This window comes from Equus quagga, chromosome 1 (genome assembly GCF_021613505.1).
Source record: "Equus quagga isolate Etosha38 chromosome 1, UCLA_HA_Equagga_1.0, whole genome shotgun sequence".
NCBI classification, from domain to species: Eukaryota; Metazoa; Chordata; class Mammalia; order Perissodactyla; family Equidae; genus Equus; species Equus quagga.
The window spans coordinates 165389240-165405669 of record NC_060267.1 but is presented as its reverse complement, the minus strand read 5'-3'; the positions used below and the strand labels follow the sequence as shown (position 1 = coordinate 165405669).

At 44.2% G+C, this 16430-nt stretch overlaps 1 protein-coding gene across 1 annotated transcript in view; it reads right to left on the bottom strand.

Moving 5' to 3' along the window:
- Window positions 1-6600, bottom strand: part of COL6A6 (collagen type VI alpha 6 chain) — a 143211-nt gene extending 136611 nt beyond the window's left edge. The window contains exon 1 of the mRNA XM_046646636.1: window positions 6481-6600. The gene's annotated coding sequence lies outside the window, so the exon portion shown is untranslated. The remainder of the gene's footprint in view (window positions 1-6480) is intronic.
- Between the last annotated feature and the right edge of the window lie 9830 nt (window positions 6601-16430).

The following is a 16430-nucleotide window of genomic DNA, read 5'->3' as shown; positions in this document are numbered from 1 at the left end:
GGGGGAAAACCGAGAAGGAACTGCAGTTGAGAACAATTTATTAAGGCAAAACTCTTGGAAAAAGCTCCTCAGTGTGGAAACTGGATTCGTGGCATTAGTCCAGGGAATGCAGATGTTGAAGCTTAAGGAGAAGTATTGTTTGGAAGAAACTGTGTGAGGGAATTAGACACCATTATATGTTATTATATCACATATTTCCAAAAACCCACTCCATGCAAGGTTTGAAAGGACATCAGAAAAGCAGGATGCTTTTAGCTAAATGACACTTTCCTCCCTCTGGGTTCCACCCAAAGCCCCTTTATAAAAGTGTCCTTTTAACTTACACCTTCTAGAATGTTGCCTTTACCATCTCAAAACATCACAGGATCAAGTCAAGCATAGTGTTTATCTTGCTGAATCCAACAGAACTATCATACTCTTCTAGGTAGCGGAAATGCCAAATGCAAATGGCAGAAGCTGGGAGATAGCAAGCTCTCATTAAGGAACCGAAGGATTGAGAGTGATGGCAAAGAAAGAGGAAGGCATAAGGAAGGACAGGTAGATAAAGGTTGATAGTGGGAGGATTTTCAACCACGATAAGGATTTTGGATTTTATCTAAGGCATTAGAGCATTTTAAGCAGAGGAAAGTATGAGGAGACAGTTTTAGGAAGCTCAATGAGGCTGAAATAAGGAGAATGCTAGAAGAGGAGCAAGACCAGAGGCAGGGAGTGGACTAGGAGGCAGTTGTTTTCTGGGTGAAAGAGAGAATGGCGTTTGGGAACTAGGAGCAGAGATGATGGGGAGAATGGAGAGAAGTTTACAGAGATCATTAGGAAATTAAATCGTAGGACTTAAAAAGTCATTAGGTGGGTTGTTGATGAGGGCTAGGGAGAAAGACAGGGCTTCAAGGCTACTTCAGAGTGTTCTGGTGGGGCCATTGGGTTGTGCCATTTACAGCAAGAGGGGAGGGTTTGTGGAGAAGATAACGAGTAGCATGTGGGATTTCTTGGGTTTGTGGTGAAAGATGTTCAAGTGCCTGGTGGGCAGTTAGATATCTGGATCTGGAATTCTGAGGAAAGGTCTGGCTTGGGGGCGGGGTGGTTATGAAGTAACTGGTAAATGTGATGGTTAATTTTATACATCAACTTAACTGAGATAAGGGATGCTAAAACATTATTTCTGAGTGTGCCTGTGAGGGTGTTTCTGGAAGAGATTAGTATTTGAATTGATAGAATGAGTAAAGAAGATCATTTTCACCAACGCAAGTGGGTACCATCCAATCCATTGAGGGACAGAGTGGAACAAAAAGGCAGAGGAAGGGTGAATTTGCTCTTTTAACTTGAGCTGGGACGTCCACCTTCTCCTGTCCTCAAACATCAGTGCTCTTGGATCTCAGGCCTTCAGACTCAGACTGAACTATACCACCGGCTTCCCTAGTTCTCTGGCTTGCAAATGGCAGATCATAGGACTTCTTGGCTTCCATAATCATGTGAGCCAATTCCTATAACAAATCTCCTCTTACATATACCTCTATATATCCTATTGATTCTATTTCCGGAGAACCCTAATACAGTAAGTAAATGGTGACCAAGCCTGTGGAGGGGATAGGAACACCCAACAGAATATTGAGAGGCCAGTTCCATCTTTACAGAGCATGTTTTTGAGCCACTCTCATAACCAGAGAAATGTGCTCTTTCTCTAATGATCAGGTCACCCTGAGTCCTCACTGATATCTCCCTCCCTGTCTCCATGACATAGTTCTCAAAGAGATGATGGGAGTTCAGGATCAGGTCATGACCAACAAACTAACCGACCCAGACACAAGTGAAACAGCACTGGGTAGGGACAAAATTCTGTTCTTCGGTGTAGAAAGCAAGAATTCCATTCTGATTCAATTTTTGGCTAGGACAGAATCTACGGTATACTTATAGCTAAAACACGGCATTTACTGAAATAGCTAACAAGCTTATGAGAGACTGAGTTTCCCCAAAAGCACTCTGGACAAGAATTTGTGTAAACAGTTTATTTAGGAGGAAGCGCTGTCGGGGAGCAGGGAAGTGAGACAGGGAAGCGAAGGAAGCCAATGCAGGATTGTTAAGGAGCAGGCAGGTTACCCTTCTGGGCAGCTGGAGCTCGTTGGCTTGGGCCCCTCTGGAAGAATGGATACATCATACCTCAAGCATTGCTTCCCCCAAGGTGTGAGAAAGCTGGGATATTTATTCACCAACTTTCATCTAGTCTTGGGCGAGAGTTGTTCCCAGGAGTGGTAACTCCCAGGCCCTTCTGGCCTCCTCCACTTAAGTCAGGCATGCTCCCAAGACCAGAGAAAGCCCTCATGCCTTCACAGGCACTTGAAGGAAGAAGTCTCCAGCACGCACTGAAACAGTGCACACAGAGGGAACGTGGGCAGGGCTCTGACATCATCTGCTGGCCCGCAGAGAAGAGAAAAGCCTGGACATTAGGGAAGTCTGCTACAATGTACAACATCATCTTTTTAGGATTACAGATTCTAACCGTCCCAGAGAAATGTGGAAGCAAATGTGATTATAGAGTTAACTACCGAAGCTGGCCTACAGTGAGGCAGGGGTACCGAAAGATGGCACACGGACCATCTGACACCCTCTGGGAGTTTTTCCACCAAACAATAGTAGCCAAATGTGACTATAACTTGCTCATGATCTTCAAAGTTCTATTGTATTTGGACTCATGTAATGGAGACTTGCAGTCAGAATTTCTCGCCAAACATTAATCAAGTTGTTTTTAAAGGAGTCAATAAGTGATTAGCTTATGTTTTTTCAAGCCAACACAAACGCCTTTGCCAACTAACTCTGGCAAAATCTTTCCTCTTTAAAGTCTGGGATACAGTACTTAGAGTGTTACAGAAACATTTTAGAGTCAAATCAGTACCCAATTCTTAATTGTAAATTGCTAAAGAATGGTTAAACGTCTATTTATTATGTCTTTGCGGTTTGGGGGAATGTTGAGGTTTATATTCGTAAGATTAAGTTCGTATGCTCCATTTTTCTTCCCTCCCCTCTACCATTTGAGCACTTGGGGGAAAACTCTATTCATGGCAAAACTAAATCAGTGAATTTCCTTAGACTTGTTATTTGGAACCATAAAAAGTATTAGCTTTTAGGGTTATCCCAGTCAATCAGGACAGCTCATAAGGTAAGATTTAGTGTCAGTAAAGGTAGACAGCTGTTTCTGCTGCAGCAAAAGGGAAGGTCAGAAGCCCAGACCCAAGCAGAGGTGACACCGCCTCCTTTATCTTGCCTGAGATTTTGCATGTTTGTGGGTCTTCTAAGTGTAACTACTCCAGATTTACATGAGACGAAGACCTCAGCCAGACTTCTGAGGTTTTGAGTCATTCATTTATCAGATATTTATTGAGTACCTACTAAGCGCCAGGTACCATGTGGGAACTTGTGAGAGACACAAGAGATCTTTTCCTCTGCACATGGTTTATGTTAACTAAACAGTATCCATTTCATTCATGGCAATCCCTTCCAAAGTCCCCTGCCAGCGCCTTGGGGTCACCCTAAGAAAAGACAAGCCTGAAAGGAGGGTAAGGAACCAGGAGAGGGAGTGAGACCAAATCTCTATATTATTTCTTCACTTAAAAAGTTTGGCCTTTAGGGCCAGCCTGGTGGCGCAGTGGTTAAATGCGCATATTCCACTTCTCGCGGTCAGGGGTTCGCCAGCCCGGATCCCCGGTGTGGACATGGCACCTCTTGGCAAAAAGCCATGCTGTGGTAGGCGTCCCACATATAAAATGGAGGAAGATGGGCATGGATGTTCGCTCAGGGCCAGTCTTCCTCAGCAAAAAGAGGAGGGTTGGCAGTAGTTAGCTCAGGGCTAATCTTTCTCAAAAAAAAAAAAAGTTTGACCTTTAATGAGTCACCCTTTTCTGAAGGATCCCCTATGCCTTTTTAACTCTCCATTCCCATGAAGAACTTGATTTTTGGGCCTTTATTTTAAAATTCTGAAAATGTAAATATAATACCTTTCTGCTGAAAGTAGAAAGATTTTATTATCATTCTTCGAAGACACTTAAATACTGAGTGCACTTTTCAAAGCCTTCCACCTGCGGGAAGAAATTGTCTTCTCTGGGAAAAGAGCCCCCCCCCCCCCCCCCCCCGCTGTCAAGCATAAGATAGGAAGAAATCCGTAGTGAAATCGGAATGGCCACACTCCCAACGTCTCAGCCAGCATGTCTGAGTGACAGGCCTTTCCTTAAATGATCTCTACAAACTGGAACACTTCCAGGGCAAAAGGGAGATTACAATATTTGGCAGCTTATGCATTTCTGTGAATCATGTGTTACACTCCATGGAAACAAGGTATTTCATGGAGGTCAAAACGGAATAAAATTGGGTTCAACATTAACTGAATTATTGGGAACACTTCCGTTTGCCTTGATCCTTACAATTTACCACCACCATCCCCATCACCCTCATTTATTGAGCAATTATGCCCGGCATTTTATAAGGATCTTCCTATTTTTTCTCACACCTTGTGAGGTAGATAGTATAGTTGTTCCACGTGATAGGCGAGAAAAGACTCAGGTTAAGCGAATATGCAAGCTAGTTTGTAACTCGAACTTAGACCTGTTTCAGAGCAAAGCTAAACCACGTCCTACTTTATCAACAACAACAACAACAAGGTCAGGAAAGGAGAAGAAAGATTCTGGCCAACATTTGATCACCCTGGAAAAGTCTTATATTCACGATCCTTATAAAAGTAGAAACATAGCAAATCGAATCTTCATTCTACTTTCTGGGGACTGTAGAGGGAGCGATCTTTGGTTATAAGCACGTACTCCTTAGTCTGGACCACTTTTATTTATTGGCAGAGTGTATAGCTAGCAATCACATATTTTTTGAGAAATTCCAGGGGCAGGAGATATTTACTGACAGGAAAGAGTTTTTTCAGTCATGTTTAAGACCATTATATTAGCGAGACGATGTAGCGTACTGTGTACATAGATGAGTAAATAACGCACCAACTTTTATTCACAATTCTTGTAACCTGACCTTCATTTGGTGACTTAATTGTGCTGTCTGTGCAAATAAATAATTCTTTTCTTTACAAATATCCCAACTATTCAAACTTTTCTGAAATTCCGACTATCTGAAGGAAACGGGAAAAGTGGAAATTGAAAATATATTATATTTAAAAAGGGTCATTTTTGAGAATTGTTTCACGAGAAGATTTGGTAAAATTAATAGGTTTTTGCTACCAAAAAAAAAAACTAAAGATGATTCTCCAATGAGTGCTTAAGGTCTTTCACGTATATCACAAAATTTAATTTCACATGGCACATAGTCCGAAACACAAGTACTTTTGGGTGGAAGACAAACTTTCTTTTCAAGTTCTCCTCTGCACTTCTAATGTTTTGGAATAAAATGAGGAGGAGGGAGGAAATTAAGGCCATGTATTTTAAAACACTTTATTTAGATTCTTCAGGATTTTTATGTTGGTGATCCCCTTTATTGAGACACTAAACACTAAGTTTAGCATTGTAACTTCAAAATGGAATACTTGAAAATTTTATATTGAAAATACTACTCATCAAATAGATCTTTATTTTAAAAAGCAACATGACTGCTGACTCTGTAACCACAGAAATTCTCCAGACTTCTGATATCCTTGCTGTCTCCCCTTGTGACTTTCACCCACATCTCAGACGGTCCTAATCAATGCCACCACCCTTCTCCCCTCTCAAAACTGCTTCCCCCACTGGCAAAGATCATCTCTAAATATCTCCATAGATAGACTTCTACAAAGAGAAGTGAGAAATCTCTATCACAAAGGGATACAGAAGAAAAGAACTCACTTCCTAGTTCCAATGCCTTTCCCTCTTCAGCCTGCCTCCTCCCCTCATCAAAATCATTTGCACAGCTGACACTCAGCCAGGTAGTTAGGGTTCCACTCATTGCAGAATGTCACTGGACATTTATAAAAGGGCGCCTTTTTTTCTGTCTTCTCCCCTCCCCTCAGACAACAATAAACCTCTACCCATCTTTAACAGATTTGGGCGAGGTGCAGAAGCACAAGCACAGGCTGGGAGTGACTTTTCCTGCCCCAGGCTAGTTAACCTCATTCATCCGTTCCAGCGTAGTTCCGGGTGCCTACCACATGCCAGGCCCTGGGCTGGGCATGGGGACGCAGTGGTGAGTCAGGCACCTCTCAGCCTTCGAGGCACTCGGGTGTGCGGTGGGGGACACCGAGCCCGGAGCAGAGAGTGGCAACAGAGTGTTCTCCGACAAAGGGATGCAGGAAACCAAGAGAAAGACGGGGTGAGGGCAGCTAACTCAGACCGCAGGAGGTGAAAAACAGAGGGAGGCGATTTTGAGCTTCTGAAATTCAATTCTTTCCTTCGCCGCAGTCTTCACGCAGCCCCTCTATCTGGCTCGTCCCTGCCATGCAACTACTGTCCACTTGCAAACCTAGTTCTGGCTCTTGCCGTCCCAGCGGACTTCGGTCCCAGGACTTACCTCGGGGAAACTTCCACGCGGTCCCCAGCCCTACACTTTCCAAGCCCTGGGCGGGTTTCCTCGCGGCGCGCACTGAGCGGATAGAGCGCACCCCCCGGGCGCAGCGCCGAGTGCCGCGGACCGCGGGGAGCCCGTGGTGACCTCGGGAACCGCGGAAGGGACCGGAGGCAGCGCGGGCAGCCCCTCGTCTCCCGGTGTCCTGCGGACGGGAGGGCGGCAGCTCCCTCGCCCCTTCTTGCCGCTATATAAATACTTCTCCCCGCCCAGGGCCCGATCCTTCCCCGCCCCGGCGGCCCCGGGCCCAGAGCACGTCCCCCAGGAGGGGGGCGCAGCCATAGGGAGGTGACGGAAGCTGGAGTTGGGGGATTACGGGGGCTGTAACCGCCCCGCCGGCTTCTCCGCTACGTGGAACCTCTATCCCCAGCTCCAGACCCTCGGAGGATACTGAGGGCGCGAAAATCCGGGCGTTCATGGTGCGCGCCCTCTCTGCGCCCAGCAGACAGGCAGGGCGCGCGATGCGAGGCGCACGGAAGATTGCAGCTCTCCTCCTACTCTTGGAACTGCGGTCGCTTGGCGGCTTTGTCTGTGTTCTGGGGTCTTCTTGCAGAAGGCAGGGACTAGCAAGGGAGCCCAAGAGTCTTTGGGTGGTGGGAACTTATCCTTCATGCCTGGGAACCGAGACCAGTCACGGTGCACCCCATGATTGAAGTCAAGCGCCACTGGGGACCCCCGCTCGGAATTCAGGGTCCAGAAGAGAATATCCTTGATTCTTTGGTCTACTGACTTTTTCTCACTGACTGTCCATTCCTTTATCTATCCATCTATTCGTTTCACAAATAGTTGAGCACCTAGAATGTGCTACTATTAGGTCCTTGGGATACAAAACTAAGTCTGGCTGTTAGCTCGCGGTTTCACTGGGGAGGCAGACATGGAAGCAGGAGCGGGGTGGTAATTGCTGGATGGGGTAAGCGCTGCCATGGGAACTCAGAAGACGGGATCCTAACTCAACCATGGAAGGCCCAAAGAAGCTTCCTGGAGAAAATTAAGTCCAAACTGAAATCTAGAGTGAAATAGGCATAGAAGTAGGGAAAAGAGGGTCCCAGACAAATGGAACAGCAGCTGCAATGGCTGGGAAGACAGAGGGAGCACTGTCTCCCTTCAGGGGAACCAAGAGGGTTTGTTTTTAAAAATTTACTATTTACTGTCATACTAAGTACAGAAAATTTTAAAAATCTAAAGAAAATTAAACTTGTAAGTGGTACAACTGGAATCCGGATGCGGGCATTCTAGCCCTGGAGTGTGCTTTTATAACATGGAGTGTCAAATTGGGAAATGACAAGTTCAAAACAGAGATGGTCCCCATGGAATGGGGATCTTTCTGGAATCTGGGGCATAACTTCAAGTCTCAGCTAGACCATCACCAACTGCAGCTTTGGCCAGGTCACTAACCTCAGTTTCTTCCCCAGTGGAATGTAAATAAGAAAGACACTGTCTCATGTCCTTCATTGAGTGTCCTGTATATGGGACTTCATGTTTTGGTTCACAGACTTAGCAGAGCAGCACTGGGACAGGTGGCTTCAGAATGGTGACTTCTCTATGGGTTCCTTGGTTTTGAGGCAAGGGAGATTGGGAGAACATTAGAACAGAAAAAGAAAAAAGCACACATTGAAACTTCTCAAATTATTATTGCTTTTACCTAAAATGGTTAAAATTAAGTAATTCAAGTTCTCATATTCTCATATAGTATTATTATTTTTAAAAACACACTTCAAAACGAAGCACACTTTCCTCATCCCAGGGTCATTGTTGAAAGAGGCAGATGTGATTCTTGGTGGCAGGGATTCTAGCCAATCGCCAGCCCCCTCGAAGCTAGTTTTAGAAGTGTACCATACATACAAACAATGCCCATTTTATTAGAGCCCCATAGGAAATATCAGTCTGATAGAAGAACTTCTGGGATTCATATGCCTGTGATCCATGGCCCAGCCAGGCCAATGACCACATCAATTCAATGTGAAGCCTTGATAGCACTGCTTTAACAAGCTGGGTCACCTTGACATATTGTTTTGGGGCATCTAAAAACACTCCATCTTATGTCCTGGATCTTTTGATGTCCAAACCCATTTTCACAACTGGCTCAAACTTTGACCAGCACCCCTTAGCCTTCCTTTCACCTAGACTAGAGCAAAAAGGCAGAAAAAGAAGAAAGATCCTTGGATCTTGTAAATGCAGGTGGTTGCCTCAAGTGACCCCAGTTTTTCCCATTATGCGACCCTTCATTTCTGGACCAGAGAGATGATGGGCAAGTAGCCAGTAGTCTTTGCTGTATTTCCAGAGGTTTTTAGGAACATCTGTAACTTAGGTGGAAGTGTGGGTGACATTTGTGCTTCAATGGGTTTTTGGAGCCCATGACAACCTCATCAAACTGATCATGAATTACATCGGAAGATAAGGGTAACCCTTAACCTAAGCCATACATATGAGCTGGTCTACTGTGACAGTATTGGGACTCTGAGAGCCTTGTCCATTCATAGTTCAGCCTTTGGGAGAAAGTCTGCTACTTTGGAAGATCCATGTTGACTTCTCAAATGTGTCCAGAACCCAGCCTAGCTAGACCTTCACCACTCAGACTCCCAAGCTACTGAAGTGGCCTTCTACTTGATCTTCCAAAGTCCACCTCACCTGATTCTTGCCAATTTGTCCTGCGTTCTTCTGACAGAGGGATCTTTCTAAACCATCTGATCGATCACTCTGCTGACTTAATGCTATAAAGGGTTCCCCACTGCCTGCAGAACAGAGCCCACACTCAAGGCCCTTTATCTCTCTCCCTATTCTTCCTTCTTCCCTCATATTCTGCCATCCTGCCACACATCCACCACTAATCGTGAGCTCCAGTGCCCCAGAAATGACCCACATTGCTGGATCTCGTATCTCCTTGCCATTGTCAAGGCTGTTTCCTCTGCATTTATTTATTTTTCATTCAGCAAAATATATATTGAATACTTACTATGGGCCAGGCACTGGAAAGAATTGGAATCATTTTTATAATGATAATCTATATATTTTTCATCATAAATTAAAATAACATACTCAACCCAGGTATCTTATTTGGTTTACTAGGATCTATTTGCTTCTCAAACATATTTTGGACACCTCCTGTATGGTAGATACTATGTTAGACTCCAGGATGCAATCAGCCATGGTCTCTGTCTTTAGGACCTCAGAGCCGAGTGTTGGAGATGGATAAGTAAGCTAATTATTAATGTGATAGGGGTTTGTAGGCACTGGACACTATGGGAGGAATCCTGGGAAGAAGGTGATACTTGGGATAAAAACGTCGGACCTGGGGTTGAGTGGGGAAGGTTGAGAGAGGGACAGAATAGTAAGACAGAGGGAGCAGCATGTATGAAAGCATGGAAGTCAATGGTGGCTGCACAGTGAAGGGGCATGGTATGAAATGAGGTTGGAGAAGTAGGTGAGGGTAGGTGATAGATTGGATGTGAGTGAATGTTTGGGTGAGCAAGAGAGGGGTCTGGGATAACTCTTAGGTTTCTGGCTTGCAATTATGGAGGGGCAACACCATTTACTGAGATAGCGAACACAGGAGGAGGAGGTGGCTTGAGGAGGGAGGTGGAAGAAAATAATTCTACTTGGGATATTTCGCATTTGAGATGCCTGGGAGCTGTCCAAGTCATGATGCTCAGTGGCCAGATGGAGACATCTAGTCTGGGGCTTGGAAGTGAGGCCTCGACTAGAGATATGGATTTGGGTTCGTCGTGAAACTGATAGTTGAAGCCAGAGGAGTGTATGAGGTGATATAAGGAGGGTTCATTCATCTTTCATTGAAGAAGTATTCGTTGAGTACTTATGATGTGGGAGGCACCGTTCTAGACCTCAGGGATACAGCAGGGAACAGAAAAGACAAGGTTCCTGCTCCCCCAGTGTTTGAGGAAAGAGGATTGGGAACACATTATTGGATGGCAGAGGAAGATGGCAATTTTAATGCAGTGAGAGGTGATTTGGGACAAAGTCTTGAATAGAGATGAGAAGTAAGTCCTGAGAGATATCTGAAGGAAGAGTGTTCCACCCAGAAGGAATAGTCAATGCAAAGGCCGTGAGGCAGGAGCATGGCTGGTGTGTTTGAGCAAAGGGAAGAGGCCAGTGTAGCTGAAATAGGCTGAGTACAGGAAGGAGCAGGAGGACATAAAGTCAGAGAGGTAATGGGAAGGGGGCAGTTCGTGGGGAGCAATGGAGGGTTTTGAGCAGAGGAGTGACGTGGTATGATTCCTGTTTATAAATAACAGACAATAAGGGGTCAGGGATTGAGAGCAGAGTCTGGGAAATAGCTGACATTTAAGGAATGAGCAGAAGAAAAGGTTGTTCAGGGCAGTGAGAATCTTGCTGAAGGGTCAGATCCAGGTGACCTTATGGAATTTAAGATCTTAAGACTCTCCAGGACATAATGACTAGTTGTGAAAGAATAGCCAGCAAGGCAAGAGGAGACCAAGGAGGAACGCTGTCTCGAAGCCAGGGAGGATAGCTGCGTAGGAAGAGACTTGTGGATGGTGCCAAGGGTCACAGACAGGTCAGGAAGGAAAAGGCTTGGGGAGTGTATTTTGCATTTGGCAGTTCAGAGAGGCCTGTGGCTGCTGCTACGGCAAGGCGTAGGTAGGAGTAGGAGTGAGACCTGGTAGTGCATAGAGTGAATCGGAGAGGAAGGAGTTGCCGGAGAGCCGAATCTTTCAAGAAATAGGGAGGAGAAAGAAGAGTCAGGGTTGTACCAAGGCCTGGTACTGAGGGATGTTCTTCTTGGTGGTGATAGTATAGCTTTGCTCTCTTGGAGACAAGCGGAGGAGGACTTTTGTGCTCATCAAGAAGACCAGGAATGGGAAAAGCAATGTGCAGAAGATGTCCACATTGCAGGAGTTCTGAGTCCACACTTTGTAAGGTTTGCCATCATTTTTATCTTTCAAAGGAACTCTAACAATAAGAACACTAAACAGGCTTATAGCAAACAGTCAGGAAATGGGGAGAATTCTATGACAGTTTCTAATTGTACCTCAGGGATTCTGAAGTAGTGCAATAAAACCCCAAGTAGGGTAGATGAATTTGGGTCTACCACCATTGATAGTTGGTTGATAGGCTCTTGTCCCCTACCCATCCTCGTTCTCAGACAAGGGTGGGCTTAAGTTCTTATCATGGATGGTAGGGAGGGAGAGGCCAGTTAGGAAATGACTGTCTTGTGGTCACTGGGCAACTTCCCAGTTACACAGTCATTTGCATCCAGTGTAAATTTCACTGTCTTCAATTTTGTGCCCTCTGAGACCATATAGAATATCCAGAAACATTGGTTTTCATTAGCCCTGCAATAATGCAACACTGAATTTTATGCAATTGGTTTTCAGACCCTGCTTACCATATCATGGCAGGAGTATATTGGTACCATTACTTACTTAGGGTATGTGTTGAATCAGTCAAAGAGAGATATCTTTTTTGAAACTCTGAGATTTTGCACCAGTTGTGAAGTCAGACTAGAGGAAGACTTTTCCCCCATTGAGTCAAATAAATACTAAGAAGCTGGAGACATTAAGCCAGATTCTCTCATGTGTGATTTACTGCTCAGCGTCAATTCACTTTTATAGGTCACTAGGGTGTAATTAGGATTCAGCAGAACTTTTCTAAATCCTCTTCTCAAGACTGAATGGTATTCTGTCTTTAAAGGGATGGGAAGGAAAACCTATGATGGAGTGAAATTTCTTTCATCTTCCATAAGAAACCCACTAGCTCCAATAATCAAGCCAAACCATAATTCTCTCAGGATGGCAAGGGAGGGGCAGCTGGACTTTGTGACTCTGACTACTGACCTGGAAATTTACCTTGTTTGTGGGAACTTTCCCTCATAGATGTTGCTATCACTGCCAAATATCATACCTTTATCCCTTGGCCCAGGACGAGGCTCACAAGCTTTCCCTTAATTTCTAGATCACAATCAAGAAGGCCAAGACAGCCACAGAGGACTGTCTAAAGACTCTGTTGGATAATAACAGAGAAATAATAATAACAACAACAACAATTAGTCAGAAGTAGGTATCTTTTACGGATGAGGAAAACAGGCACAGAAAGTCAAGGAGGGTGCCCAAGTTTAGTTGTGCAGCTACTAATTGTTGAAGCTAAGACTGAAACTCAGGAAATGAGTCAGGAAGTGAATATGGGGTATTATACAAAAAACCAAGCAACCTGACCTGCAAGGTATGGGTGATAAATGGTGTTTCTGAAAATGGTTGCAGCACCATCTCTCATGTTTTTGTCTCTGCAATTTGAGTAAAGACCATTTCACTGTCTTCTCTGGGCTAGACATGGAGACTGTCCTAATTTTCCCTCCCATTCCCACTCAAATGCAGACCCCCAAGACAAAGATTCATGTGCTAGTAGTTTATTTGAGAAGTGATCCTAGAAAACACTGCTAAGGCCACCAATGAAAGGAATGTTATCAAGCAAGTGACCACCATGAACAACTGGGGCCCAGTCCTACTGAGGAATGCTGGGAAACAGTGCAGAACATGTCTCAGTTATTTATCCACCAAATCCCTATGTGTCACTGGCTGAAGGATGCTTACAGAAGGATTAACTCTCTGGCACTTCCGGCTCAGCCAGGGAGAGGGCAGAACAGCCTTCAGCATATAGAATTGAGTGCTGAGAGGAGGGCGGAGGGCACTGACAACATCTGCTAGAGAGACTTTGCAGTGTGTATGCTTGGGTCTGTGTGTGAGCTCGCAGGAGAGTGGAACGGCAATAGCAGAGAAAATTAAGACATGACTGAGGCTCGCATTACCCAACTCAAACAGAATATAAAATCCTCTTGAAGCTGTGTGCAGGTCCCTACACTGGCCCCTGTCACTATTCTCTCTGAGTCTTTGCCTGCCTCCAATGGTTCTCCCACTTGGTTCCCATCTGCCTCAGACCAGTCCTTCAACGCTCCTGGTGGCGGTGCCCACCCAAATGTTACTTTATTATTTGTTTAATTGAGGTCACATTGGTCTATAACGTTATATAAATTTTGGGTATCCATCATTATATTTAAACTTCTGTATAGAGTACGTTGTGTTCACCACCAAACGTCTACTTGCCATCTGCCCCCGTACCCATGTGCCCTTTTACCCCTTTTGCCCTCCCGCGCCCCCTTCTCCTCTGGTAACCACCAATATGGTCTCCGTATCTATGTGTTACTTTAGAAGCGTTTACATCTCTATTTGAGGAATATCAACGTGGAGGAAGCATCCCTGTATTGCTCAAAGAGGCTGTGTCATGTGCTTTGTGCAGCATGGGGCTTGTTGGGGATTGTTAACTCTAGCTGCTGCTAAGTTATTTGAAAATTATTGAAAAAGCACACACCAAAAGCTAGTTAAGAATGTGATTTTCCTTTATCTGACCAGGTTCTTCTTGGTTACATCTTAAATAATTTAATACGTTGACTGAGTGCCCAACTCAGATGACCAAATCTCTCCAAATTGGAAATTAAATAAAAGCTTTGAGAAAGGTTTAAACTCATAATCTGAATGCCTTAATATGTATGTATTTTCTTTTCACAAAAAGGAGGACTTATCTCTGGATGAGTGGTGTAGTAGTTGGGTTCATGTGCTCCACTTTGGTGGCCTGGAGTTCGCAAGTTCAGATCCGGGGCGTGGACCTGGGACTGCTCATCAGGCCATGCTGTGGCAGCATCTCACATAAAATAGAGGAAGACCAGCGCAGATGTTAGCTCAGCGACAATCTTCCTCAAGCAAAAAGAGGAAGATTGGCAATGGATGTTAGCTCAGGGCCGATTTTCCTCACACACACACAAAAAAGGTGGGCTTATCTATCATAGTGCATTTTCCAAAGTTTTTCATTTTTGAAATGAAAATGCCAATAATTTGGTTCTATTTAAATGATATGGGATGATTCTGAGGTCCTCAAGAGATTGTGAGGAAATCCCTCAGTCAGATACATGATACACTCTTGAGGCAAATTTCGTTTAAGTTTTCTTGTCACTTTCCAATTATGTACGAGTTTAAGCTCAGGCAGACTGTGTTTTTATTCAGTGACCACAGGTACTGAATTTTCCAAGGCTCCAGTTTCAGATTAATAAGGAGATTTCAGATTTCAGACTTAAGTATTGAATAGCTACGAAGTGTAATCTCGCCATCTACAAGCATGTCTTTTAACCATTGCTTAAGGAAGCACGGGACAGGGCTGTCATACTTGACATGGGCGGCACAGCTGATCATGCTTCACGCTGAGCTTGCAGTTACGTAAGAGGCATGTAAAGTAGAATTTGGAGGGAAGCTTGTTGTGGTAGGCACGTAGTAAGAAGAGTTCAGATAAGTTTCATGAAAGCTTTATCCTAGGTTTTTCATAGATTTAGAGGTGGACATCCTGCTCTGAAGAAGCTGTGCTCTGAACTTTCATTCAGCCAGAAGAGATGGCATTATTTGAGCTGCCTGAACTAAAGCCCCACTTTAGACAACCTGAGAAGCCACCAGTCTCCGTCATAAAAAAATAAATAAATAAGTCAGGATTTTCAGAAGAGTATGATTCCTCTACTTAAGAACAATTAACTACAGTATTTAGGCATAAATTTTGAGTCTTTTGGTGTAAAGCATAAATAGCAATTCTATGTTTCTACCAGCTTTTAATACTCTAATAATAGGTTGGAATAAGACCAAGAAGGACTATTAATAAATTGAAAACTTCAATGGACTTTGTTACAGGAGCACCAGCAATTGACATTACACAACTGGTAATTTTTCTGTAAGACAGCTTATTGAATAAATATGTGTAAAGATCTCAGTTTTTTTATTTCATTCAGGAAAGACCTTTTAAGGAATAATTTTACCTTTTGCCCCAAAAGTCCTACAAGACTACCCGCTTCTTGTATATTGTTTCCATTCCAAATCCCTCGTGTTGGACTTCATTGTTATTAAACATTGGCTGTGGTATTCCTCTCCCACTCTTTTCCCCAAAAGTGCTGAAGAGGTTGAGATTTATTGTGATTAATCACCCATCCTCTGGGATCCCTGAGGCGGAGTTACACGTATTCACACACACTTGCACGCACACACACTCTCTGTGGAGATTCATATACACATTCTTCCAGTTTGCAGAGGCTGCCCTTTCTGGGGACCAAACCAAAATTTCTCTGTACAGTAGTTGCAGGAGGGATGGGAAAAAATAGTTATGGCCATGTATGCAATACAATTTCTCCTAAAGAAATGGAACACTTGGTAAACACATGCAAGTGTCAAAGGTTTATTCCTATGACTTAAACATGGGGTTTATCTGGTCAGCATTTCACTGAGAGCGGGGCCTCTGAGCCCTTTTCTTCATCACAACTTTGAGAGCAGACGCGGAACTTGCTTGCATAACTCCCCTGCTCCACACACGCTAGGCCCTTCTCACCTTTTTAGCTGATCCCTTCAAGTTAAAACTTGAGGGGTGAGGAGGAAACAATACAGGCACATTTCTCCTGCTGAAATTGTGGACTCACGTGAATTCTAAGCTGTGAGTAATTTTCTATTCCTGGGAAAGAATTCTAAGACACGTCTCTTCATTTATTGTCACTAACCTTCAGAGCAGTTTCTGTGGTTCTTGTTGCTAAGGGAACACAATGCAGAGGTGGACAAATCCATGGTTTCCACTCTAAATTTTTGAGGAGTGGATTATTTAATAGGGGAGAACACTAATTAGCAATCGGAAGTATATATCATGCCATTATTTCCATCTTTCCAGGAGTGAAGATTTTTTATATTTGTGCGCAGACTTACGGATGATGAACTTAAAAAATACTTCAAGATGATCTAGTCCAACCTCTCCCCTTTTCACCTGAAGTAAGAGAGGTGCAGGGAGGGCCAGCAAGGTCACACAGCCGTGGGTGGCAGAGCCAAGTCTCAAACTATTGTTGCTCTGACCTG